Genomic DNA, 26,473 nt, shown 5'->3' with positions numbered 1-26,473 from the left:
GATAAGGGTACGGCTAAAAGCTATGAGAATTGGTCGCCTAGAGCTACTAGAGCAGAGAGTAAAAGGAGGTTTCTGGGGGCGATAAAATAGTTTAAAGGAATAATGTACAGACAAAGGTATGGTAGGATGTGAATACAGTGGAGGTAAACCTAGGTATTGAGTGATGATGAGAGAGATATTGTCTCTAGAAACATCATTGAAACCAGGTGATGTCATCGCATATGTGGGTGGTGGAACTGAGAGGTTGGATATGGTATAGAGAGCAGGGCTAGAATCTCTACAGTGAAATAAGCCAATAAACACTAACCAGAACAGCAATGGACAAGGCATATTTACATTAAGGAGAGGCATGCTAATCGAGTGATCAATAAGGGTCCAGTGAGTAGAGGTTGGTTGGGGTCGTGGCGATCCAGACAGCTGGCCGGGTATATGGCTATCGGTAGCAGCATAGGATGGAGGTCTGTTTGTAGATACCTCGTGCGTTTCCGTCGGTAGGTTAGTGGGGTTCCGTGTAGTGGGGTTCCGTGTGGTAGAGGGGATCAATCCAAATTGGCAAAATAGATATAGTGACCCAAGGAAAAAAATAAAATAAATAAATAATAATAATAATAATAGTTGTCCGATATACTTGTTCAAATAGCAGCCGATAAGACAGCTAACGATTAGCGGGCCTCAGATGAGCGTTCAGGTAACGTCGGGACGGAGGTGCCAGTTTGATAAATCCCTCGGGCAGATAACGTCGGCAGTCAGTCGCGGCAGTCAGTCGTGAAGGCCCGGTGGGGTTCCGTATCTGCAGCAGCAACAAAAGAAACGGGTCCGGATGGTGATGGAACTCCTCAGCTGGCTAGCTCCAGAATGATTTGAGTTTGCTCCGGGGTCGACGTAAGCCAATAGTCACACGGTTTGCAGCTAGCTAGCTGCGAAATCAAGGTGCAAGTGTCCAGAGCCTGCGGCTGGAATCCGGGGAAACTGAGAGAAAAAGAGTCCCGGAATGCTCCGGTCCGAGTCGCGTTGCACAAAAGTGCCGGTAGATTATCGAGCTAAAGCAATAGCTGATGACCACTTAACGTGGGCAGCTGAAACACCAACGCTAGCCAGCAAACCGGCTAATTTCGGGGCAGCTACAGATTAGCTTCTGGCTAGCTATCGGAGTAGCTTCTGGTTAGCTTTCAGGCTAGCTTCTGAATTAGCCCCTGGTTAGCTTCCACGATGGATTTTCAGAATGAGGAAAATAATACTTTTTGTAATTGGTGAAGCGGGTTGCAGGAAAGCTTTTGCAGGAAAGCTTTGTAGTTGAGTTCTTGGATAATAAAATAAATAAAAGATATGCGAAGAAAGGTGTAAATATATATATATACAGGACACGACAATACGGAACAGAAAAATACGTCTGAACTGCTAAGCCACCTTTAACCCTCTAGAGTCAATGTCTGAGCCCCCGTGGAAATCTAATTAGCATAATACAAAAATCCCAATCTAAATCTGTCTGCTAGAGATATGTTTTTTTGCATGGGCTTCGTCTCAATCCACCGCATCTGCCGATGAGGGGCTTCCACATTTGCGGTGGAAGGTGGGCGAGCTACAAAATCCGTCTTCCCATGAAAACGTCTGTCGAGTCCGAACGGATGAGACTCACGAACATGTCCGTTTTTTTGCTCTAGGATGACCCCAAGACTCGTCTGAAGGTAGCCCGGTACCAGTTTAAAAAATGAATGGAAGTCCAGTATATATAGAAGTAGTTTAGTGCCAAAAAAAGGGTTAAATATTAGTTTTAAAAAAATTAACATTCCTGATCTTTCGTATATCTCTCAGACATAGGACAGACACTTTAAACTAACTACCTTTTTATTTATTTTTTGATTATTTGTTTTTTCATGTACTAATCTGTTATTCAATGCGTTTCTATGGACTAATAGCAGTAAGGCCAAATTAAATGTTTCATCAAATCATTTTTGTATATATTTTTTTCGGAATTGTGACATGGACACATTTTTTTGGAGGTAACGTCATGACGGATACTTACCATTGCACTAGATCACTCATACTGTCATGGGCATGGCATTATTCAAGTATAGGCCTGTTCTAGAAGATTATACTGTGCTCAACATATTAAATAATCAATCAGATTATAAACCTCCCAGTATATAAATCACAATCAAACATTTATGACTTTAATTGTTGATATGATGAAATGATTTTATGATTTAACTATTCTAATTACCTAATTGTGTTATCGAGTCATGCATTTCTCATATTACAGTTAGTTAGTCAGTCAGTCCCATGAACTAAAACAGGAAGCTCCAGCGCTCAGGTCTGTTCAACGCTGGTCCGACCAATCTGATTCCACGCTTCAAGACTGCTTCGATCACGTGGATTGGGATATGTTTCGCATTGCGTCCAACAACAACATTGACGAATACGCTGATTCGGTGAGCGAGATCATTAGAAAGTGCATTGGCGATGTCGTACCCACGGCAACTATTAAAACATTCCCAATGTGGCAGGGTCGACAGTCAATCACGGATTACAAAAAGAAAACCAGCCCCGTCGCTGACCAGGATGTCTTGCTCCCAGACAGACTAAATAACTTCTTTGCTCGCTTTGAGGACAATACAGTGCCACTGACACGGCCCGCTACCAAAACCTGCGGACTCTCCTTCACTGCAGCTGAGGTGAGTAAAACATTTAAACGTGTTAACCCTCGCAAGGCTGCAGAACCAGACGGCATTCCCAGCTGCGTCCTCAGAGCATGCGCAGACCAGCTGGCTGGTGTGTTTACGGACATATTCAATCAATCCTTATCCCAGTCTGCTGTTCCCACATGGTTCAAGAGGGCCACCATTGTTCCTGTCCCCATGAAAGCTAAGGTAACTGAGCTAAACGACTACCGCCCGTAGCACTCACTTCCGTCATCATGAAGTGCTTTGAGAGACTAGTCAAGGACCATATCACCTCCACCCTACCTGACACCCTAGACCCACTCCAATTTGCTTACCGCCCCAATAGGTCCACAGACGACGCAATCGCAACCACACTGCACACTGCCCTAACCCATCTGGACAAGAGGAATACCTACGTGAGAATGCTGTTCATCGACTATAGCATTTGACACCATAGTACCCTCCAAACTCAGCATGTAACACCATAGTACCCTCCAAACTCGTCATCAAGCTCGAGACCCTGGGTCTCGACCCCGCCCTGTGCAACTGGGTACTGGACTTCCTGACGGGCCGCCCCCAGGTGGTGAGAGTAGATAACAACATCTCCACCCTGCTGATCCTCAACACTGGGGCCCCACAAGGGTACGTTCTGAGCCCTCTCCTGTACTCTCTGTTCACCCACGACTGCGTGGCCATGCACGCCTCCAACTCAATCATCAAGTTTGCGGACGACACTACAGTGGTAGGTTTGATTACCAACAACGACGAGACGGCCTACAGGGAGGAGGTGAGGGCCCTCGGAATGTGGTGTCAGGAAAATAACCTCGCACTCAACGTCAACAAAACAAAGGAGATAATCGTGGACTTCAGGAAACAGCAGAGGGAGCACCCCCCTATCCCATCGACAGGACAGTAGTGGAGAGGGTAGTAAATTTAAGTTCCTCGGCGTACACATCACGGACAAACTGAATTGGTCCACCCACACAGACAGCGTTGTGAAGAAGGCGCAGCACTGCCTCTTCAAACTCAGGAGGCTGAAGAAATTCGGCTTGTCACCAAAAGCACCCACAAACTTTTACAGATGCACAATCGAGAGCATCCTGTCGGGCTGTATCACCGCCTGGTACGGCAACTGCTCCGCCCACCACCGTAAGGCTCTCCAGAGGGTAGTGAGGTCTGCAGAACGCATCACCGGGGGCAAACTACCTGCCCTCCAGGACACCTACACCACACGATGTCACAGGAAGGCCATAAAGATTATCAAGGACAACAACCACCCGAGCCACTGCCTGTTCACCCCGCTATCATCCAGAAGGCGAGGTCGGTACAGGTGCATCAAAGCAGGGACCGAGAGACTGAAAATCAGCTTCTATCTCAAGGCCATCAGACTGTTAAACAGCCACCACTAACATTGAGTGGCTGCTGCCAACATACTGACTCAACTCCAGCCACTTTAATAATAGGAATTGACGTAAAAAATGTATCACTAGCCACTTTAAACAATGCCACTTAATATGTTTACATGCCCTACATTACTCATCTCATATGTATATACTGTACTCTATACCATCTACTGCATCTTAACATCTTTATGTAATACATGTATCACTAGCCACTTTAAACTATGCCACTTTTATGTTTACACACCCTACATTACTCATCTCATATGTATATACTGTACTCGATACCATCTACTGCATCTTGCCTATGCCGTTCTGTACCATCATTTATTCATATATCTTTATGTACATATTCTTTATCCCTTCACACCTGTGTATAAGGTAGTAGTTGTGGAATTGTTAGGTTAGATTACTCGTTGGTTACTACTGCATTGTCAGAACTAAAAACACAAGCATTTCGCTACACTTGCATTAACATCTGCTAACCATGTGTATGTGACAAATAAAATTGGATTTGATTTGAGTACATGGCATGCCACAGGGTTGTGCAAACTCTGCCAGGTCATTGTCACTGTAGTGAGTGAGAGTATTCCAACTCCCAAGGCCACTGGCAGGTATCTGGCGTATCTAGCCTGGTCCCAGATCTGTCTGTGCTGCCTTGCCAATTCCTATGACAACAACCATAGAAGTTAGCAAAACAACAAAAACAGATCTGGGACCAGACTATGGTACCTCCACTCTACTCAGTAACAGGTTCAACTCCGTGGCTGGGATGTCAGATGCTGCCATGCAGTTGATTGGACAGTTAAGACACCTGATATGATGACTGCTCCAGAGACACAGAGTTATTGTTTTAAGTTTGGTGTTGGAATCAATCACATGGAACAAACACGTAGGGTCCATACTTGCAAACATAATCAACCAATTTAAATTCAAACAGGTTCTCCGGCACGTCTGTCAACTTATTTCAAATAACTGCAGTGCTGCTATCTGTATGATGACAATGAGAGCACAAACTACAATCCTACTGTACACTTTGTAATGCTCATACTCCTTGAATCAAATAACACATATGTGACATGTGACATAGCAGATTATACAAATGCATATAAAACATTGTAGGGCTAAATTTAGGTGTACATGTAATATAGCCTATGCCATGTGATTATTAAGCAATAGCAGTGTGTTGTGTGCAAGGCTGAAAAAAGAGGTAGCTCCTTATTAAATTCATTCAGAAGAAACGTCTGGGACGTCTGGAATTCAACACAAAGATCACAGACCTGACTTCTAAGTAAAGACAAACAGTTTGTTCACAGAGAGCTTGTAAATTCCAAATTTAATGTCAACACAAAACATATGTTTTCCCAAAGGAGAGCAAAACATTTACACTAAAGAATGTCTAAAAACGAATGTTATCTTTAATGGTCCAGTGCAGTCAAAAATGTGATCAGGTTTATTTCCTGATAGTTGCTGGTTGAAAATACAATCTACACAGGACCTTCTAAGGGGCCTGTTAGAATTGGCGGGAGTTTCGGCTTGCCTGGTGACCACTCTTCTGGGAAGGCTTTCCACTAAAAGTTGTTGCGGGGACTTGCTTCCATTCAGCCACAAGAACATTAGTGAGGTTGGCCACTGATGTTGGGCGATTAGGCCTGTCTCGCAGTCGGTGTTCCAATTCATCCCAAAGGTGTACGATGGGGTTAAGGTCAGGGCTCTGTGCAGATCAGCCAAGTTCTTCCACACAAATCTCGACAAATTATTTCCGTATGGACCTTGCTTTGTGCACGGGGGCATTGTCAGGATGAAACAGGAAAGAGCCTTCCCCGAACTGTTGCCACAAATTTGGAAGCGCAGAATCATCTAGAATGTCATTGTATGTTGTAGCATTAGGATTTCTCTTCACTGGAACTAAGGGGCCTAGACTGAACCATGAACAACAGCCACAGATTATTATTCCTCCTCAACCAAACTTTACAGTTGGCACTATGCATTCGGGCAGGTCAGACTGCCAGATGGTGAAGCGTGATTCATCACTCCAGAGAACGTTTCCACTGCTCCAGAGTCAAATGGCACTGAACTTTACACCACTCCAGCCGACACTTTGCATTGCGCATGGTGATCTTAGGCTTGTTTGCGGCTGCTCAGCCATGGACCCCCTTTCATGAAGTGCCCAACAAACAGTTCTTCTGCTGACGTTGCTTCCAGTGGCACTTTGGAACTCGGTTGCAACAGAGGACAGGCGATTTTTACTCGCTATGCGCTTCAGCACTCTGCGGTCCCTTTCTGTGAGCCTACCACTTTCCCACTGAGCCATTGTTGCTCCCAGACATTTCCACTTCACAATAACAGCACTTACAGTTGACCTGGACAGCTCTAGCAGGGCAGAAATTTGACAAACTGACTTGTTGGAAAGGTGGCATCCTATGATGGTGCCACGTTGAAAGTCACTGAGCTCTTCAGTAAGGCCATTCTACTGCCAATGTTTGTCTATGGAGATTGCATGGCTGTGTGCTTGATTTTATACACTTGTCAGCAATGGGTGTGCCTGAAGGAGCCAAATCCAGTCATTCGAAGGGGTGTCCACATGCCTTTGTGTATATACAGTGCATTCGGAAACTATTCAGACCACTTGACATTTCCCACATTTTGTTACGTTACAGCCTTATTCTAAAATGGATTACATGTTTGTTTGTTTTCTACACACAATACCCCCCAACGACAAAGCAAAAACAGGTTTCCAGAAATGTTTGCAAATTACAAATTAACTTAAATATCACATTTACATAAGTATTCAGACCCTTTTACTCAGTACTTTGTTGAAGCACCTTTGGCAGTGATTACAGGCTCGATTCACCTTGGGCATGACGCAACATGCTTGGCACACCTGTATTTGGGGAGTTTCTCCCATTCTTCTCTGCAGATCCTCTCAAGCTCTGTCAGGTTGGATGGGGAACATCGCTACACAGCTATTTTCAGGTCTCTCCAGAGATGTTCGATCCTGGTTAAAGTACAGGCCCGAAGTCATTCCTACTTTGCCTTGGCTGTGTGCTTAGGGTCGTTGTCCTGTTGGAAGGTGAACCTTCACCCCAGTCTGAGATCCTGAGTGCTCTGGAGGAGGTTTTCATCAAGGATCTCTCTGTAGTTTGCTCCGTTCATCTTTCCCTCGATCCTGACTAGTCTCCCAGGATGGTGCCAGGTTTCCTCCAGATGTGATGTTTGGCATTCAGGCCAAAGAGTTAAATCTTGGTTTCATCAGACCAGAGAATCTTGTTTCTCATGGTCTGAGAGTCTTTAGGTGCATTTTGGCAAACTCCAAGTGGGCTGTCATGTGCCTTTTACTGAGGAATGGCTTCTGTCTGGCCACTCATAAAGGCCTGATTAGTGGAGTGCTGCAGAGATGGTTGTTCTTCTGGAAGGTTCTCCCATCTCCACAGAGGACCTCTGGAGCTCTATCAGAGTGACGGTTGGGTTCTTGGTCACCTCCCTGACCAATGCCCTTCTCCCCCGATTGATCAGTTTTGCCAGGCGGCCAGCTCTAGGAAGACTCTTGGTGGTTCCAAACTTCTTCCATTTAAGAACGATGGAGGCGACTATGTTCTTGAGGACTTTCAATGCTGTAGACATTTTTTGGTACCCTCCGCAGAACTGTGCCTAGACACAATCTTGTCTCGTAGCTCTACGGACAATTTCTTCTTCCTCATGGCTTAATTTTGCTCTGGCATGCACTGTCCACTATGGGACCTTAATAGACAAGTGTGTGCCTTTCCAAATCATGTCCACTCAACTGATTTTACCACAGGTGGACTCCAATCAAGTTGTAGATACATCTCAAGGATTATCAATGGAAACAGGATGCACCTGAGCTCAATTTCGAGTCTCTTAGCAAAGGGTCTGAATACTTACGTAAATAAGGTATTTCTGTTTTTATTTTTAATAAATGTGCAACATTTTCTAAAAAACTGTTTTCGCTTAGTCATTATGGAGTATTTTGAGTTGATTAAAGAAAAGCATTTTTGGAAAAAGTCAAAGGGTCTGAATAGTTTCCGAATGTATCTGCCAATAACAGCAATTGTATAGTGTATCTCCCATTTAGACCACTCCCAGAAGGTACTGGCAAAATGATTGGCTAAAAAGGGAGTTTTGTAAATTTTATTGAATAACTTTTACCGTAAAGTACTTCATTGTTAACCAGAAATGATTTGATATTGATATAAAATGGCTGCATTGGTCCTTCTAATAAACCATTTCTAAACAGTTCGTAAAGAGTTGACTTACTATTTATTAATCATTGTTTCTACATTTGTAATGTCAATAAGCAATCTCTTAATAATCATTTAGGCATTCATTATTTAATTGATTAATTATTTATAATATAATTAATAAGGTGTTTGATCATAGTATGTTCACAATTGTTAATAATGTAGGCTAATATTAATGTACTTATTAACCAGTTATGAAGGAGTTATTGTCAACTCTTTAGATTATAAGGCATTTAATGGTTAATAAATGGTTTGACTCACCATTTATTTACATATTATATCATTGTTAATGAGTGCATTTGTAAATGTGAGAACATGCCCTTACTAATACCTCAGATGATGAATAATATAGATCCTTATTGACCATTTACTCATTATAAATATTCATAAATTACTTGTTACTTCTCAAAAGCTGGCAACATTAGTGCACAGTACCTGACACTCCACCAATGGCAAAAATGTATCAATTGTATTGCATGAACTTCTTGCTTGAACAATTTCAGTTACATATTTCATAACTGCAGCCATTAACAAAGGCCTGAAAATAACAAGTGATCCTCAACTTCGGGCAATTTGCACTTAAACCAAGAGCATATAGGCGGCTTCAACGAATACAAATAGCAACCAATGCTGTGCCCTTTTAACAGTCAAATAAATCAATTTAATTATCACTAAGAAAAAAAGAAAAAATTGTTAAGGTAGGTCCTATGCCAATATGTTTTCATCGCCGTCAGGGATATGGCTTTAAAATGTACCTCAATCCAGGGATGAAAGGTATTGAAACACTGCTAGTTTTTAATTAAAATGCCTTTTTTGTCAGTATGCTATGCTAGCTAATGCTAAAGCAGCTCATTTGATTCCACAACTCTTCCGGCAGCAACTCTCCCCAGCACTAGGCATCACATTTTCATGGAATCCATGCCTATCGTGTCCTGGCAATTTTAGACGTGTAATGTTTAGTTACGTAGATGAAGGTAGCTAACCCTGTAACATGGCCAGAGACTAAGGATTCTGACGGGACGTCTGTCTGTAGTCATGTCAGAATTGTATATCGTATACATATACTATGCCTCTCATAAGAATTCACCCTACTTATTTCAAGCCATTGGTGGAGCATCAGGTACTGTGTACTTTTGGGGATTAATAAGTAATTTATACATGTTTATAAAGTATATATAGTGCACACTTAAGATTGGGGGCTGCAAAATACTTCATCAATAATTAGTAAATGGTTTATAAGGATATGTATATCCATGATGAGTCAAAATATTGATCAACCATTAATAAATGCCTTATAAATAATCGTATGCGTTGGCAATAATTAATTTATTACTGGTTTATAAACACATGAGTAGTACATTATTAATAATTTAATTGCTTGTTTAATTGCTATATTGTAATTACTTCGCCACCATTGGTCGAACTGTTTTGCTTAATCTTGGCCAGGTCGCAGTTGCTAATTAGAACTTGTTCTCAACTAGCCTACCTGGTTAAATAAAGGTGAAATAAAATTTAAAAAATTAAAATTAAAAAGTACAAATTGTGAACATACTATGAATTTTCTTATAAATCATTAATAAATAATTGTAAATATTGTTAGAATGCTTATTAACATTTACAAATGTAGGAATAGTGATTAATAAATGGTCAGTGAACTGGTTTATTAAAGGGGCAATCAGCTGTTGCTACATCCCATTTTTGGACTTATAAATTAATTAATAAGATGTACCCAATGATTCTTGAAGAATATAACTTATAAATGCCTAATGAGCTTAGTTCAACAGTCATACCCCATTAGAACCTAAAATATAATAGTTTTACTCCAATGTTTGTAAACAAAGTAAAGGTTAACAAGCACTCTACAGCCTAAAAAACATGGTTAAAACTATAATTTTGATACTGTATCATGGATGGTTAGTCCTTGTATCCATAGCTCTATCTATGAATTTGAGAGTGGTTACATTTCTCCAGCCACATCCCTCAGCTTTTTACCGAAACAGGGTCGATGAGATCACTTTGATATTGTTTCTACTGCTGATTGACGCTTTAGGGGACCTTAATATGGTTGCGTTTACTGAGGCAACCCAATTCGGATATTTTTCCTACATTTTTTTGTTCTACTAAGAGCAATTACTGAAAACAGATCAGAATGGCGTTGCCTGTCTAAACACAGCCTATGAAGTGTTACCAAACAAACATTTCAAAGTGTAATTTAATGCACCAGGAGATGCATACACATGAAGACACAAAGCCTTCAGTGTGCAGCTCTACTGACAAGAGTGACAACGAGACTAAGACATACCCAAAGCATATAAGTCAATGTCAAGATCAGAGGATAAGACAAATGAAAGTCAACCAAGGACATTCTATTATTGATCATTCTGAATTTCTCCCTCATTGCATTCCCATTATGTAATGACGTTTCTGCCTCCTTGTGGCTGACTTGGAAACAGACTGGACCTTCTTGTCCGATGGGTGACCCCGCTTTGAGCACTGCTGGACTTCCAGGCCAAGAACTACACATGTCCACTGATATGGACCCAGTGAACTGGAGCCTTTACCTATGATGCAATAAAGCATAAGAAAATAAACACCTTCTAAACACAACAATGGGAGTTACATTATGACGAATAACTAGTTTTAAATAAGTCACTTCTGCCATATATTTTTGGCACAGCAGCTGTTGGACATGTACTCACAGTCAATGCATTCATCAGAGATCAGACACAAGGAAATTAGCCTGAAAAAACATATATACAGTACCAGTAAACAGTTTGGACACAGCTACTCATTCTACAGTTTTTCTTTATTTTTACTATATTGTAGAATAATAGAAGACATCAAAACTATGAAATAACACATATGGAATCATGTAGTAACCAGAAGTGTTAAACAAATCAAAACATATTATATATTTGAGATTCTTCAAAGTAGCTACCCTTTGCCTTGATGACAGCTTTGCACAATCTTGGCATTCTTTCAACCAGCTTCATAAGGTAGTCACCTGGAATGCATTTCAATTAACAGGTGTGCCTTATTAAAAGTGAATTTGTGGAATTTCTTTCCTTCTTAATGCATTTGAGACAATCAGTTGTGTTGTGACAAGGTAAAGTTGGTATACAGAAGATAGACCTATTTGGTAAAAGACCAAGTCCATATTATGGTAAGAACAGCTCAAATAAGCAAAGAGAAATGACAGTCCATGTCACGTTCCTGACCTTATGTGCCTTTGTTTTACTTTGTTTAGTTGGTCAGGACGTGAGCTGGGTGGGTAGTCTATGTTATGTGTTTCTATGTTGGGTTAAATGTGTTGCCTGATATGGTTCTCAATTAGAGGCAGGTGTTTGACGTTTCCTCTGATTGAGAACCATATTAAGGTAGGCTGTTCTCACTGTTTGTGGGTGATTGTTCCTGTGTCTATGTCTGTTGCACCACACGGGACTGCACCACAAGTTCAGGTCTGTCTACGTCGTTTGTTGTTTTGTAGTTTGTGTAAGAGTTTTCGTGTTTCGTCTTGTTTAAATAAATATTCCATTATGTCTGCATACAACGCTGCGTTTTGGTCCGACCCTTACTCCTCCTCCTCATCCGAGGAGGAGGCATTAGACAGCCGTTACAGAATCACCCACCAACAAAGGACCAAGCGGCGTGGGAGTAAGCAACAGCGATCGCAGGATTCATGGACATGGGAGGAAATATTGGACGGAAAAGGTCCATGGGCACAGCCAGGAGAATATCGCCGCCCTCGTGAAGAGCTGGAGGCAGCTAAAGCCGAGAGGCGGTGGTATGAGGAGGCAGCACGGAAGCGAGGCTGGAAACCTGTGAGTCAAGCCCAAACATTTCTTGGGGGGTGGCTACAAGGGAGTGTGGTGAAGTCAGGTAGGAGACCTGCGCCAACTCCCCGAGCTTACCGTGGAGAGCGAGAGTACGGGCAGACACCGTGTTATGCGGTAGAGCGCATGGTGTCTCCTGCACGTGTGCATAGCCCGGTGCGGGTTATTCCACCTCCCCGCACTGGCAGGGCTAAATTGAGTATTGAGCCGGATGTCATGAAGCCGGCCCAACGCATCTGGCCACCAGTGCGTCTCCTCGGGCCGGCATACATGGCACCAGCCTTACGCATGGTGTCCCCGGTTCGCATACACAGCCCAGTGCGGGTTATTCCACCTCCCCGCACTGGTCGGGCGACGGGGAGCATACAACCAGGTAAGGTTGGGCAGGCTCAGTGCTCAAGGGAGCCAGTACGCCTGCATGGTCCGGTATATCCGGCGCCACATCCCCGCCCCAGCCCAGTACCACCAGTGCCGGCACCACGCACCAAGCCTCCTGTGCGTCTCCAGAGCCCTGTTCCTCCTCCACGCACTAGCCCTATGGTGCGTGTCTCCTGCCCATTACCACCAGTGCCTACACCACGCACTAAGCCTCCTGTGCGCCTCCAGAGTCCTGTGCGTCCTGTTGCTGCTCCCCGCACTAGCCTGAAGGTGCGTGTCCTTAGCCCGGTACCTCCAGTTCCGGCACCACGCACCAGGCCTACAGTGCGCCTCAGCCGGCCAGAGTCTGCCGTCTGCCCAGCGGCGCCTGAACTGCGCGTCTGCCCAACGGCGCCTGAACTGCCCAAAATTTGAGAATGAAAAATATTAATTTTCACAAAGTCTGCTTCCTCAGTTTGTCAGGTATGCGTAAATGGCTATACGGGATATTGGGTAGATATTGGGTAGCAAACGGAGCCTTTTATTTAGGCAAACCAAAAACACACGGCACAACGAACACGAAATACAATATGGGTTGACATAACCCAGCACAACCAGTCTAACATACATGAAACAATAAACAATCCCACACAAAGACATGGGGGGAACAGATGGTTAAATACACAACAAGTGATTGAGGGGATTGAAACCAGGTGTGAGGAAAACAAGACAAAACAAATGGAAAGTTAAAAGTGGATCGATGGTGGCTAGAAGACCGGCGACGCCGAGTGCTGAGCGCCGCCCAAACAAGAAGAGGACCCGACTTCGGCGGAAGTCTTGACAGTACACCCCTTGACGCGCGGCTCCAGCAGCGCGCCAACGCTGGCCTCGGGTACAACCCGAAGGGTGAGGCACAGGGCGATCCAGACGGAGACGGTGGAAATCCCGCAGCATTGAAGGGTCCAACACGTCCTCCACCGGAACCCAGCACCTCTCCTCCGGACCGTACCGCTCCCACTCCACGAGGTACTGAAGGCCCCTCACCCGACGCCTCGAATCTAGTATAGAGCAAATGGAGTACGCCGGGGCCCCCTCGATGTCCAGAGGGGTCAGAGGAACTTCCCGCACATCAGACTCCTGGAGCGTGCCAACCACCACCGGCCTGAGGAGAGACACATGGAACGAGGGGTTAATATGGTAATCGGGGGGAAGCTGTAACCTACAACAAACCTCGTTCACTCTCCTCAGAACTTTAAAAGGCCCCACAAACTGCGGTCCCAGCTTCCGGCAGGGCAGGCGGAGGGGCAGGTTTCGGGTAAAGAGCCAGACCCGGTCCCCGGTGTTCGCGGTGACGGTCTGCGCTGGTTTTCTGGCGCAGCACGGCCCGCTGGAGTTGAACATGGGCGGCGTCCCATGTCTCCTCCGCACGCCTGAACCAGTCGTCCACCGCAGTAGCCTCGGTCTGACTCTGATGCCAAGGCACCAGATCCGGCTGGTATCCCAGTATGCACTGGAAGGGGGAGAGGTTAGTGGAGGAGTGGCGGAGCGAGTTCTGAGTCATCTCGGCCCAGGGCACGAACGCTGCCCACTCCCCCGGCCGATCCTGGCAATAGGACTGCAGAAACCTGCCCACATCCTGGTTCACTCTCTCCACCTGCCCATTACTCTGGGATGAAACCCCAAGGTAAGGCTGATCGAGACCCCCAGGAGTTCCATGAACGCCTTCCAATCCCTCGAAGTGAACCCTTGATCAGACACTATATCCTCAGGCACCCCGTAGTGCCAGAAGACGTGCGTAAACAAGGCCTCCGCAGTCTGTAGGGCCGTAGGGAGACCGGGCAGAGGGAGGAGACGGCAGGACTTAGAGAACCGATCCACAACGACCAAGATTGTAGTGTTTCCCTGTGAGGGGGTAGATCGGTGAGAAAATCCACCGACAGGTACGACCAAGCCCGCTGTGGAACGGGTAAGGGGTGTAACTTCTCTCTGGGCATTTGCCTAGGAGCCTTACACTGTGCACACTCCGAGCAGGAGAAAACATAAGCCCTCACGTCCTTGGCTAAAGTAGGCCACCAGTACTTCGACCGATCCCAGGATGGATCAACCGGTCATCAACCGGTCATCAATAGATCAACCGGTCACGGACAACAGACGGAACATACAGACGCCCAGCGGGACACTGGAGGGGAGTGGGCTCTGCACATAACGCCTGCTCAATGTCCCCGTCCAGCTCCCACACTACGGGCGCCACCAGGCAGGAGGCCGTGAGTATTGGAGTGGGATCCATGAACCGCTCCTCTGTGTCATACAGTCGGGACAGTGCGTCTGCCTTAACGTTCTGGGAACCTGGACTTTAGGAAAGGGAAAAGACAAACGGGTAAAAAACATGAACCACCTCTCCTGGCGAGGGTTCAGTCTCCTCGCTGCCCGGATGTACTCCAGATTGCGGTGGTCAGTCCAGATGAGAAAAAGGTGTTTAGCCCCCTCAAGCCAATGTCTCCACGCCTTCAGAGCCTTGACAACAGCCAACAGCTCCCCCACATCACAGTTTCGCTCCGCCGGACTGAGCTTCTTCGAAAAGAAGGCACAGGGGCGGAGCTTCGGTGGCGTGCCCGAGCGCTGAGAGAGCATGGCTCCTATCCCTGCCTCGGACGCGTCCACCTCCACTATGAACGCCAAAGAGGGATCCGGATGGGGATAATCAATACACGAGCGCAGACCTCCCTCCTTCTTCACAAAAAAGAAATTCAAGGAGGCGGGTAAGGTGGAGGACCGAATGTACCCCTGACGTAGGGATTCGGAGACATATGTTTCCATAGCCTCCGTCTCCGCCTGTGACAGGGGATACACATGACTCCCGGGAAGTGCAGCATCTACCAGGAGATTTATCGCACAATCCCCTCGTCAATGGGGTGGTAATTGAGTCGCCTTCTTTTTGGAGAAGGCGAGAGCCAAATCCGCATATTCGGGTGGAATACGCACGGTGGAGACCTGGTCTGGACTTTCCACTGTAGTAGCATCAACGGAAACCTTTAAACACCTCCCTGAGCACTCTCGGGAACCACCCCGTGAGAGCCATCTGTTGCCATGAAATAGTGGGATCATGACGAGCTAACCAGGGAAGGCCTAGTACCACGTGAAACGCAGGAGAGTCAATGAGGAAGAGACTGATTCTCTCCTCGTGACCCCCCTGCGTCACCATGCCCATGGGGATGGTAGCTTCCCTAATTAACCCGGACCCTAATGGTCGACTATCCAGAGCGTGACGGCTGAATCAGCCACGGCTGAATCGACGAGCACCTTATGCTGGGAATGCGGGGAAAACTCAGGAAAATAAACATGCAAAAACAGGTGTACAACAGAGGGCTCTGGATGAGAGTGGTGCATGCTCACCATGGGTGACGCCAGAGTACTCTGCCTGCTGCCTCGACACCCAGAGGAACCAACACGGCACCGACCAGCAGTGTGACCTCTGCGGCCACAGATGGTACACGTGAAGCCCCTTCTCCGGCCTCCCTGAGTGCAGCCCCTCCCAGCTCCATAGGCACCGGAGCGGTGGTGCTGGGAGAGGGAATCGACAAAGCCCTCGCTGGACGTCTGCGAGTGACCAGCAGGTTATCCAACCGAATGGACATGTCCACCAGCTGGTCAAAGGTGAGGTATCCCTGCAGGCCAACTTTTGACGGACATCCTCGCGCAGGCTGCAATGGTAGGGGTCGATAAGGGCCCTGTCGTTCCATCCCGCTCCGGCGGCCAGGCTCTGTTGTGCTGGTGGAGGTACTGGAGGAACTCCTTGTCTCTCTCAGCGGTCCATCGTCTGGACGACGCGGTCAATGGCAGCGCAGAGATGGTGAATCAACGCCGTGTGCTCCTGGACGCGCTCCTCAACTCCGCTACCATAAGTACCTGCTCCTGCTGACTCCATGTGGTGGTGTGGGATTCTGTCAGGTATGCGTAAATGGCTGTACGGGAGTCAGGCGCAGGAGAGCAGATATTGGGTAGCAAACGGAGCCTTTTATTTAGGCGAACCAAAAACACACGGCACAACTAAAACGAAATACAATACAGGTTGACATAACCCAGCGCAACCAGTCTAACGTGCACATACATGAAACAATAAACAATCCCACATAAAGACATGGGAGGGAACAGAGGGTGAAATACACAACAAGTGATTGAGGGGATTGAAACCAGGTGTGAGGAAAAACAAGACAAAACAAATGGAAAATTAAAAGTGGATTGATGAAGGCTAGAAGACTGGCGACGCCGACCGCCTAGCGCCGCCCGAACAAGGAAAGGACCCGACTTCGGCGGAAGTCGGCGGAAGTTTGTATGATGGCAATTTGCATATACTCCAGAATGTTATGAAGAGTGATCAGATGAATTGCAATTAATTGCAAAGTCCCTATTTGCCATGCAAATGAACTGAATCCCCCAAAAACATTTCCACTGCATTTCAGCCCTGCCACAAAAGGACCAGCTGACATCATGTCAGTGATTCTCTCGTTAAGTTTTGACGAGGACAAGGCTGGAGATCACTCTGTCATGCTGATTGAGTTTGAATAACAGACTGGAAGCTTCAAAAGGAGGGTGATGCTTGGAATCATTGTTCTTCCTCTGTCAACCATGGTTACCTGCAAGGAAACACGTGCCGTCATCATTGCTTTGCACAAAAAGGGCTTCACAGGCAAGGATATTGCTGCCAGAAAGATTGCACCTAAATCAACCATTTATCAGATCATCAAGAACTTCAAGGAGAGCGGTTCATTTGTTGTGAAGAAGGCTTCAGGGAGCACAAGAAAGTCCAGCAAGCGCCAGGACCGTCTCCTAAAGTTGATTCAGCTGCGGGATCGGGGCACCACCAGTACAGAGCTTGCTCAGGAATGGCAGCAGGCAGGTGTGAGGGCATCTGTGAGTGCGGATGTGGGTACAGTACACCATCTACTGGCAGTCAGTTATTTGACAGGAGGAACTGTAACAACACAAGTATAGCTGGTGTCTGACATGTGCAATGGTTTCCCTCAAAATCTAATGAATGTGTCTTATAATGCCCCCTCCATACCAGAAGCACAGCCTTTTCTTTTTTGTTTGTTCTATTTGTATATGTTTGTGCTATGTGCGGATGTAGTGTCTGTGTGTCATGATGCTCACAGAGATAAGGGACATTCTGTATTTTCCTCTGGTGGGTTAAAGGGGCAAGACAGACATACAGACAGACAGACAGGTCCCATGTAGGGGGATATGGGAATAAGGCAGCATCCTAAGTGAAGCTTACTGCATGTTTGCTTATTTCAAGAGGGTTGAAGTGGAACAGACAGGCTGGCCTGTTGATTAGAACTCTCTTCCCACGGAGAGGTTGTGGGTAAATAAACAGGAAATGGTCTACCCCCACCGCTCCCACCCACACTCACTTTCCCCCCCCACCCCCCCACACAATACACTTTTATTTTTTAAACAACTAGAAAAGTATATTTCTTATAGAAAATGTGTGTTCTTGCTAGCTTGTCTTTATTTATGGTTGTGAAATAAGCTGTTGTAGTAGTGGTATTGACTGCAGTCAATGGTAGTGGTAGTAGTGGTGACTTAATTGTTGGTTTGGTGTTTATAGCTTAAATGGTTGAAGAGCAGTGGTGATTATTATAGAATGTATTATTATAGCCTGTAGAGCTTTTATGCAAATGTGAAATGGTTATAGTTTTTAAAAAGTATCACAAAGCTTTTGACAGGGAATCTAAGTTGGGTCAGTCTGTACATTTCAACATTGGTTTTGTCACGATCGTCGTATTGTGGAAGAGAGGAGGACCAAGGCGCAGCGTGATAACAATACATCTTCTTTTATTAACGAAGACGAAACGAACACTGACAAACTATACAAAAACAACAAATGACCGTGACGCTATAAAACGAAAGTGCAGACACAAGCAACTAACGTAAAGACATAGACAATCACCCACAAACTACCTAATGACTATGGCTGCTTAAATATGGCTCCCAATCAGAGACAACGATAGACAGCTGTCTCTAATTGAGAACCAATCTAGGCAACCATAGACATACAAACACCTAGACTGAACACTGCCCCATAAACATACAAAAACCCCTAGACAATACAAAACACATACATCCCCCATGTCACACCCTGACCTAACTAAAATAATAAAGAAAACAAAGATAACTAAGGCCATGGTGTGACAGGTTTAGTCTTTGTCACTTAAACAGTTTGAGAGCAGTGGTGAACGCAACATTGATCAATTATAGCCTATGGAGAGTTTATGCTAATTTAAAATGGTTATAGTTTTAGCAGCATAGGCAACATAAGCAACATAGGGACAGAACAGTCTGTCTGAACACTTTAAAGCTGGTTTGGTGTGTACAGCTAAAATGGCTGAAGAGGAGTTGCGTCTAGACCAAGTCTATGGCCATTGAAATGCATTGGAGTTGATTTAAAATAGTGTTGAAGTTCAAAAAGTATAAATAGAATCAAAAATATTTTCTAAAGCAACCTGAAGACGGCCCGTCTGCACATTTTGAACGCATTGCTCGTGTTGAAGTTTATGATTTGGTTTGAAATAGTAGTAGTAGTGGTAGTGACTGCAGTAGTAATGGTAGTGGTAGTAACAGTAGTAATGGTATACAGAATGCTGTTGTCCGCGTAGAGGTGGATCAAGGAATCACCCGCAGAAAGAGTGACATCGTTGACATATACAGAGAAAAGAGTCGGCCCGAGAATTGAACACTGTGGTACCCCCATAGAGACTGCCAGAGGTCCGGACAACAGGCCTTCCGATTTGACACACTGAACTCTGAGAAGTAGTTGGTGAACCAGGCGAGGCAGTCATTTGAGAAACCAAGGCTGTTGAGGCTGCCGATAAGAATACGGTGATTGACAGAGTCGAAAGCCTTGGCCAGGTCGATGAAGACGGCTGCACAGTACTGTCTTTTATCGATGGCGGTTATGATATCGTGCAGTACCTTGAGCGTTGCTGAGGTGCACCTGTAACCAGCTCGGAAACTGGATTGCACAGCGGAGAATGTACGGTGGGATTCGAAATGGTCTGTAATCTGTTTGTTAACTTGGCTTTAGAAAGGCAGAGCAGGATGGATATAGGTCTGTAACAGTTTGGGTCTAGAGTGTCACCACCTTTGAAGAGGGTAATGATCGCGGCAGCTTTCCAATCTTTAGTAATCTTGGACGATACGAAAGAGAGGTTGAAGAGACTTGTAATAGGGGTTGCAACAATGGCGGCGGTTAATTTTAGAAAGAGAAGGTCCAGATTGTCTAGCCCAGCTGATTTGTACGGGTCCAAGTTTTGCAGCTCTTTCAGAACATCTGCTATCTGGATTTGGGTGAAGGAGAAGGTGGGGAGGCTTGGGCAAGTAGCTGCAGAGTTGGTGGCCAGGGTTGGGGTAGCCAGGAGGAAAGCATGGCCAGCCATAGAGAAATGCTTATTGAAATTCTTGATTATCGTGGATTTATCGGTGGTGACAGTGTTTCCTAACCTCAGACAGTGGGCAACTCTTATTCGCTATTCGCTTTACAGTGTCCCAAAACGTTTTGGAATTAGAGCTACATGATGCAAGTTTCTGATTAAAAAAGCTAGCCTTTGCTTTCCTAACAGACTGCGTTATTGGTTTCTGACTTCCCTGAAAAGTTGCATATCGCGGGGACTATTCGATGCTAGTGCAGTCCGCCACAGGATGTTTTTGTGCTGGTCGAGGGCAGTTGGGTCTGGATTGAACCAAGGGCTATATCTAGATAGATACAGGGCATAATGTACAGACAGGGGTATGGTAGGGTGCGGGTACAGTGGAGGTAAACCTATGCATTGAGTGACGATAAGAGAGGTTGCATCTCTGGATGCACTAGTTATACTGGGTGTAGTCACCGCATGTGTGGGAGGTGGAACAAAAGAGGTATGTGAGGCATGTTGAGTGGGACTAGGGGCTCCGCAGTAAAATAAAACAATGATAACTATCCTAAACAGTATACAAGGCGTATTAGCATTAGAGAGAGTCATAAAGCGAGGCATAAAGCAATCACAGGTGTTGATTGGGAGTGCTAGCTAAGACAACAACAGGTAAGACAACAGCTGATCAACTAAGACAACAGGTAAAATGGCGATGAATGGGCAGAGAGGGCCAGTTTGAGGCTGGGGCCGACAGATAAACAAAATTAACTAAATTGAGTACCGTGATTAATGAACAGTCCAGCAGGCATCAGCTATGTAGCCAAGTGATCATAGGGTCCAGTGAACAGCAATAGATGAACCAGGGAAGCCGCTAGGTAGTCGTTACTACGCTAGCAAGTGGGAGACACGGTGTTCAAAAAGTTAGCAGGCTGGGGCTAGTAGAAGCGTCTTCACCGACGTCCGGCAAAGGCCGGTTCAAATCAAATCAAATTTTATTTGTCACATACACATGGTTAGCAGATGTTAATGCTAGTGTAGCGAAATGCTTGTACTTCTAGTTCCGACAATGTAGTAATATCCAACGAGTAATCTAACCTAACAATTTCACAACAATTACCTTATACACACAAGTGTAAAGCAATGAATAAGAATATGTACATAAAAAAATATATGAATGAGTGATGGTATAGAACGGCATAGGCAAGATGCAGTGGATGGTATAGAGTACAGTATATACACATGAGATGAGTAATGTACGGTATGTAAACAAATAAAAGTGGCATTGTTTAAAGTGCTAGTGATACATTTTTTACATACATATTTACATTATTAAAGTGGCTGGAGTTGAGTCAGTATGTTGGCAGCAGCCACTCAACATTAGTGGTGGCTGTTTCACAGTCTCATGGCCTTGAGATAGAAGCAGTTTTTCAGTCTCTCGGTCCCTGCTTTGTTGCACCTGTACTGACATCGCCTTCTGGATGATAGCGGTGTGAACATGCAGTGGCTTGGGTGGTTGTTGTCCTTGATGATCTTTTTGGCCTTCCTGTGGCATTGGGTGCTGTAGGTGTCCTGGAGGGCATGTAGTTTACCCCCGGTGAAGTGATGCGTTGTGCAGACCTCACTACCCTCTGGAGAGCCTTACGGTTATGGGTGGAGCAGTTGCCGTACCAGGCGGTGATACAGCCCGACAGGATGCTCTCGATTGTGCATCTGTAAAAGTTTGGTGAGTTTTTGGTGACAAGTCAAATTTCTTCAGCCTTCTGAGGTTGAAGAGACGCTGCTGCGCCTTCTTCACCACGCTGTCTGTGTGGTTGGACAATTTCAGTTTGTCCGTGATGTGTACGCTGAGGAACTTAAAACTTTCTACCCTCTCTACTACTGTCTGGTCGATGTGGATAGGGGGGTGCTCCCGCTGCTGTTTCCTGAAGTCCACGATCAGCTCCTTTGTTTTGTTGACGTTGAGTGTGAGGTTATTTTCCCGACACCACACTCTGAGGGCCCTCACCTCCTCCATGTAGGCCGTCTCGTTGTTGTTGGTAATCAAGACTACCACTGTAGTGTCATCTGCAAACTTGATGATTGAGTTGGAGGCGTGCATGGCCACGCAGTCGTGGGTAAACAGGTAGTACAGGAGAGGGCTCAGAACGCACCTTTGTGGGGCCCCAGTGTTGAGGATCAGCGGGGTGGAGATGTTGTTACCCACCCTCACCACCTGGGGGCAGCCCGTCAGGAAGTCCAGGACCCAGTTGCACAGGGCGGGGTCGAGACCCAGGGTCTCGAGCTTGATGACGAGTTTGTAGGGTACTATGGTGTTAAATGCTGAGCTGTAGTCGATGAACAGCATTCTCACATAGGTATTTCTCTTGTCCAGATGGGATAGGGCAGTGTGCAGTGTGATTGCGATTGCGTCGTCTGTGGACCTATTGGGGCGGTAATCAAATTGGAGTGGGTCTAGGGTGTCAGGTAGGGTGGAGGTGATATGGTCCTTGACTAGTGTCTCAAAGCACTTCATGATGACAGAAGTGAGTGCTACGGGGCGGTAGTCATTTAGCTCAGTTACCTTAGCTTTCTTGGGAACAGGAACAATGGTGGCCCTCTTGAAGCATGTGGGGACAACAGACTGGGATAAGGATTGATTGAATATGTCCGTAAACACACCAGCCAGCTGGTCTGCGCATGCTCTGAGGACGTTGCTGGGGTCTGGGCCGGCAGCCTTGCAAGGGTTGACACGTTTAAATGTTTTTCTCACGTCGGCTGCAGTGAAGGAGAGCCCGCAGGTTTTGGTAGCAGGCCGTGTCAGTGGCACGGTATTGTCCTCAAAGCATGCAAAGAAGTTGTTTAGTCTGTCTGGGAGCCAGATATCCTGGTCCGCGACGGGGCTGGTTTTCCTTTTATAGTCCGCGATTGACTGTAGCCCCTGCCACATACCTCTCGTGTCTGAGCCGTTGAGTTGCGGCTCTACTTTGTCTCGATACTGACAATTAGCTTGTTTGATTGCCTTGCGGACGGAATAGCTACACTGTTTGTATTAGGTCATGTTTCCGGTCACCTTGCCCTGATTAAAAGCAGTGGTTCGCGCTTTTAATTTTGCGCGAATGCTGCCATCAATCCAGGGTTTCTGGTTTGGGAATGTTTTAATAGACGCTGTGGGTACGACATCACCAATGCACTTGCTAATAAACCCGCTCACCGAATCAGCGTATTCATCAATGTTGTTGTTAGCCGCAAAGCGGAACATATCCCAGTCCACGTGATCAAAGCAATCTTGAAACGTGGAATCCGATTGGTCGGACCAACGTTGAACATACCTGAGCGCGGGAGCTTCCTGTTTTAGTTTCTGTCTATAGGCTGGAAGCAACAAAATGGAGTCGTGGTCAGCTTTTCCGAAAGGAGGGCGGGGGAGGGCCTTATATGCGTTGCGGAAGTTAGAATAACAATGATCTAGGGTTTTGCCAGCCCTGGTTGCGCAATCGATATGCTGATAGAATGTAGCGAGCCTCGTTTTCAGATTAGCTTTGTTAAAATCCCCAGCTACAATAAATGCAGCCTCAGGATATGTGGTTTCCAGTTTGGAGGACCTGGCAGGATATATGCGGCTGTGATTATAATCGAAGAGAATTCTTTAGGTAGATAATGTGGTCGGCATTTTAATGTGAGGAATTCTAAGTCAGGTGAACAGGACTTGAGTTCCTGTATGTTGTTATGATCACACCACGTCTCGTTAATCATAAGGCATACACCCCCGCCTTTCTTCTTACCAGAAAGATGCTTGTTTCTGTCGGCGCGATGCGTGAAGAAACCAGCTGGCTGTACCGACTCCGATAGCGTGTCTCGAGTGAGCCATGTTTCCGTGAAACAAAGAACGTTACAGTCTCTGATGTCTCTCTGGAAGGCTACCCTTGCATGGATTTTGTCTTCCTTGTTGTCAAGATACTGGACATTGGCGAGTAGTACGCTCGGGAGCGGTGCGCAATGTGCCCGTCTACGGAGCCTGATCAGAAGACCACTCCGTCTGCCCCTTCTACGGCATTGTTGTTTTGGGTCGCCGGCTGGGATCCGATCCATTTTCCTGGGTGATGGGCAAAACAGAGGATCCGCTTCGGGAAAGTCGTATTCCTGGTCGTAATGTTGGTGAGTTGACGTTGCTCTTATATCCAATAGTTCCTCCCGACTGTATGTAATAAAACCTAGGATTACCTGGGGTAACAATGTAAGAAATAACACATAAAAAAACAAAATACTGCATAGTTTCCTAGGAACGCGAAGCGAGGCGGCCATCTCTGTCGTCGCCGGAAGTTTGTTGCGCTGTTGCGCCTTCTTCACCACACTGTCTGCGTGGGTGGACCATTTCAGTTTGTCTGTGATGTGTACGCCGAGGAACTTAAAACTTTCCACTTTCTCAACTCCTGTCTCGTCGATGTGAATAGGGAAGTCAAACGTTATCTGCTCTGAAGAGTAGTGTTGCTGAATGGAATGACTCCGTATCTAAGATCATATACACATTTGAGCATTAAAGGAATATTAGAATAACGTGGATGATAACTGAGTTATATAATGTTATCATAATGGTTGTAGTAATTGTGTATAAGACCTATGGGTAAGAGAAGAGAAATTGCTCCGGCAACTGTACCTGTGTGGATTTGTAGAATGGGTCCACTGTGTCACGGAGTGTCTCTCCAAAACTCAGGATGAAGCCACTCTTTTTTATTTTGATATATTTGATTTAACCTTTATTTAACCAGGAAGGTATCGTTGAGATTTAAAATCTATTTTTCAAGAGCGTCCTGGTCAAGATAGGCAGCACCAAGTCATTACAAAAATTACAGACAAACAACATGAAAAACTACAAGTAATCTAGTAAAAACCATAGAATTCACAAGAGTATAACAAAATCAAAAAAAGCAAATTAAAAACATTGACAGGTCAGGGAATCAGTCTCAAGATCATTCATCAGTGATTTAAAAATACCAATCGGGACAAGTTCTTCCAGTTTAAAAGTATTTTGTAAGCCGTTCTGTGTGGGGGTGCTTGATATAGAGTATTGACAATACCTCTTTGATGGTCTCTGTCTTTCCAGTATTGCCATGGTGGCGTTTGTATCTCCCGTCTCCAGAGACCTAGACCAGGAAGTGTCTCTGCAGTGCTGGGACGGTGTAGTGCTGCCTGGCGTGGCTTTCACAGTAGGAGGCAGTGCAGGTCAGACAGGACTCGACCGCTCTGAGCTTTTGCCCAGAGCAGATATCACAGGCCACATTCCCAGGCCAGGCATAGCCCAGAGCAGATATCATAGGCCACATCCCCAGGCCAGGCATAGCCCAGAGCAGGATAGAAGCCTGCCTGCTGGAGCCCCTGGATCCTGCTGAGGGCACTGCAGAGACACAGGAGGGGATCGCAAGAGGATGTTAGCTGTATATTTGTCTGCTAAACAGAACTGTGTAATGACATATTTCACCTATGATTTTACAGTAAACCGGGATCAGGCAAAATCCATCATCAATTTCTAGGTAGATCCATGGACCAGTCACTCTTTACAGACAGACAGCTAGGAGCATGAGACTCTACACTCTCCTGCTTGAACCTGTTTCATAGAAACATATAGTTTACTGATAGAATTTACTGTACAATCACTGTTACCCAACTGAACATAATTTTCTATCAGTATAAGTTCTCTTACACCTGTTGCTAAATGAAGGAATGTAACTGATTGTTTGTGCAGAAACAAGACAGTAAAGTCTACATACATGTAAACGACTGCCTCGTTATTCCTACCACAGAACACTCCAAACTGGCATGCAATGGGTTATGACAAATCTATAATTACGCTTAGATCAGAGGGACAGACTCCTCCTTGGAAGTTTCCAAGTTGCTCTATTGACTTGTCACTCTTCGTAGACACATAGCTGTGAGTAGGAGACCCTGCTATATAGGAGACACTATATAAAAAATACATTAGATCACATGAGAAGGTCCTCCATGTTTAAAGCAGTGGCAAAAAGGTATCCTATAATTGTGGATACCATGGGCTATCGTGACAGTGCTGCATCACTGTATGACAGGTAAATTGTTGTAGAATATGTATTGGAGTTAAAGGGAACCTTGTTCAGGGTTGATCCCTTAGAAAAGGCCTCTCTCTAACTCACCTGCTCATGACTCCAGGGTCTCCCTCAGGCTCCATACAGTCTGATGTAGGAGACTCTAGTACTCTCCTCAGGAGTAAAAGCCTGTTAATCTAATGCAACAGTGCAAGTTGTGTCTGAGCACTCTTTTGACAACAAACTCCACTTTTAGGAGCAAACTGAGGCGGATAAACAACAACTCCAACAAACTGGCGGCAGGTATCTTAGAGGTCAAAGAGCCGGGCTAGGCGATTCAAATCCCATGTCTGATGAAAAAATCTAGTCAGGAGTGGGCCAGCAATCAGAGAGTTGCGCGTAATTTAACAAGACAAAACAGAACATATCTGCTCTATTGCACCCCATTGTAAAGTCAGTGCAAGAGTGCCAATTTTTGACCACACTGTATAGAGCTCGCCAACTTGTAGACCTAAAACCTGTA

The sequence above is a fragment of the Salvelinus fontinalis genome, chromosome 25 (assembly GCF_029448725.1).
Source record: "Salvelinus fontinalis isolate EN_2023a chromosome 25, ASM2944872v1, whole genome shotgun sequence".
In the NCBI taxonomy this organism is placed as follows: Eukaryota; Metazoa; Chordata; class Actinopteri; order Salmoniformes; family Salmonidae; genus Salvelinus; species Salvelinus fontinalis.
This window is presented reverse-complemented; position numbering follows the sequence as displayed.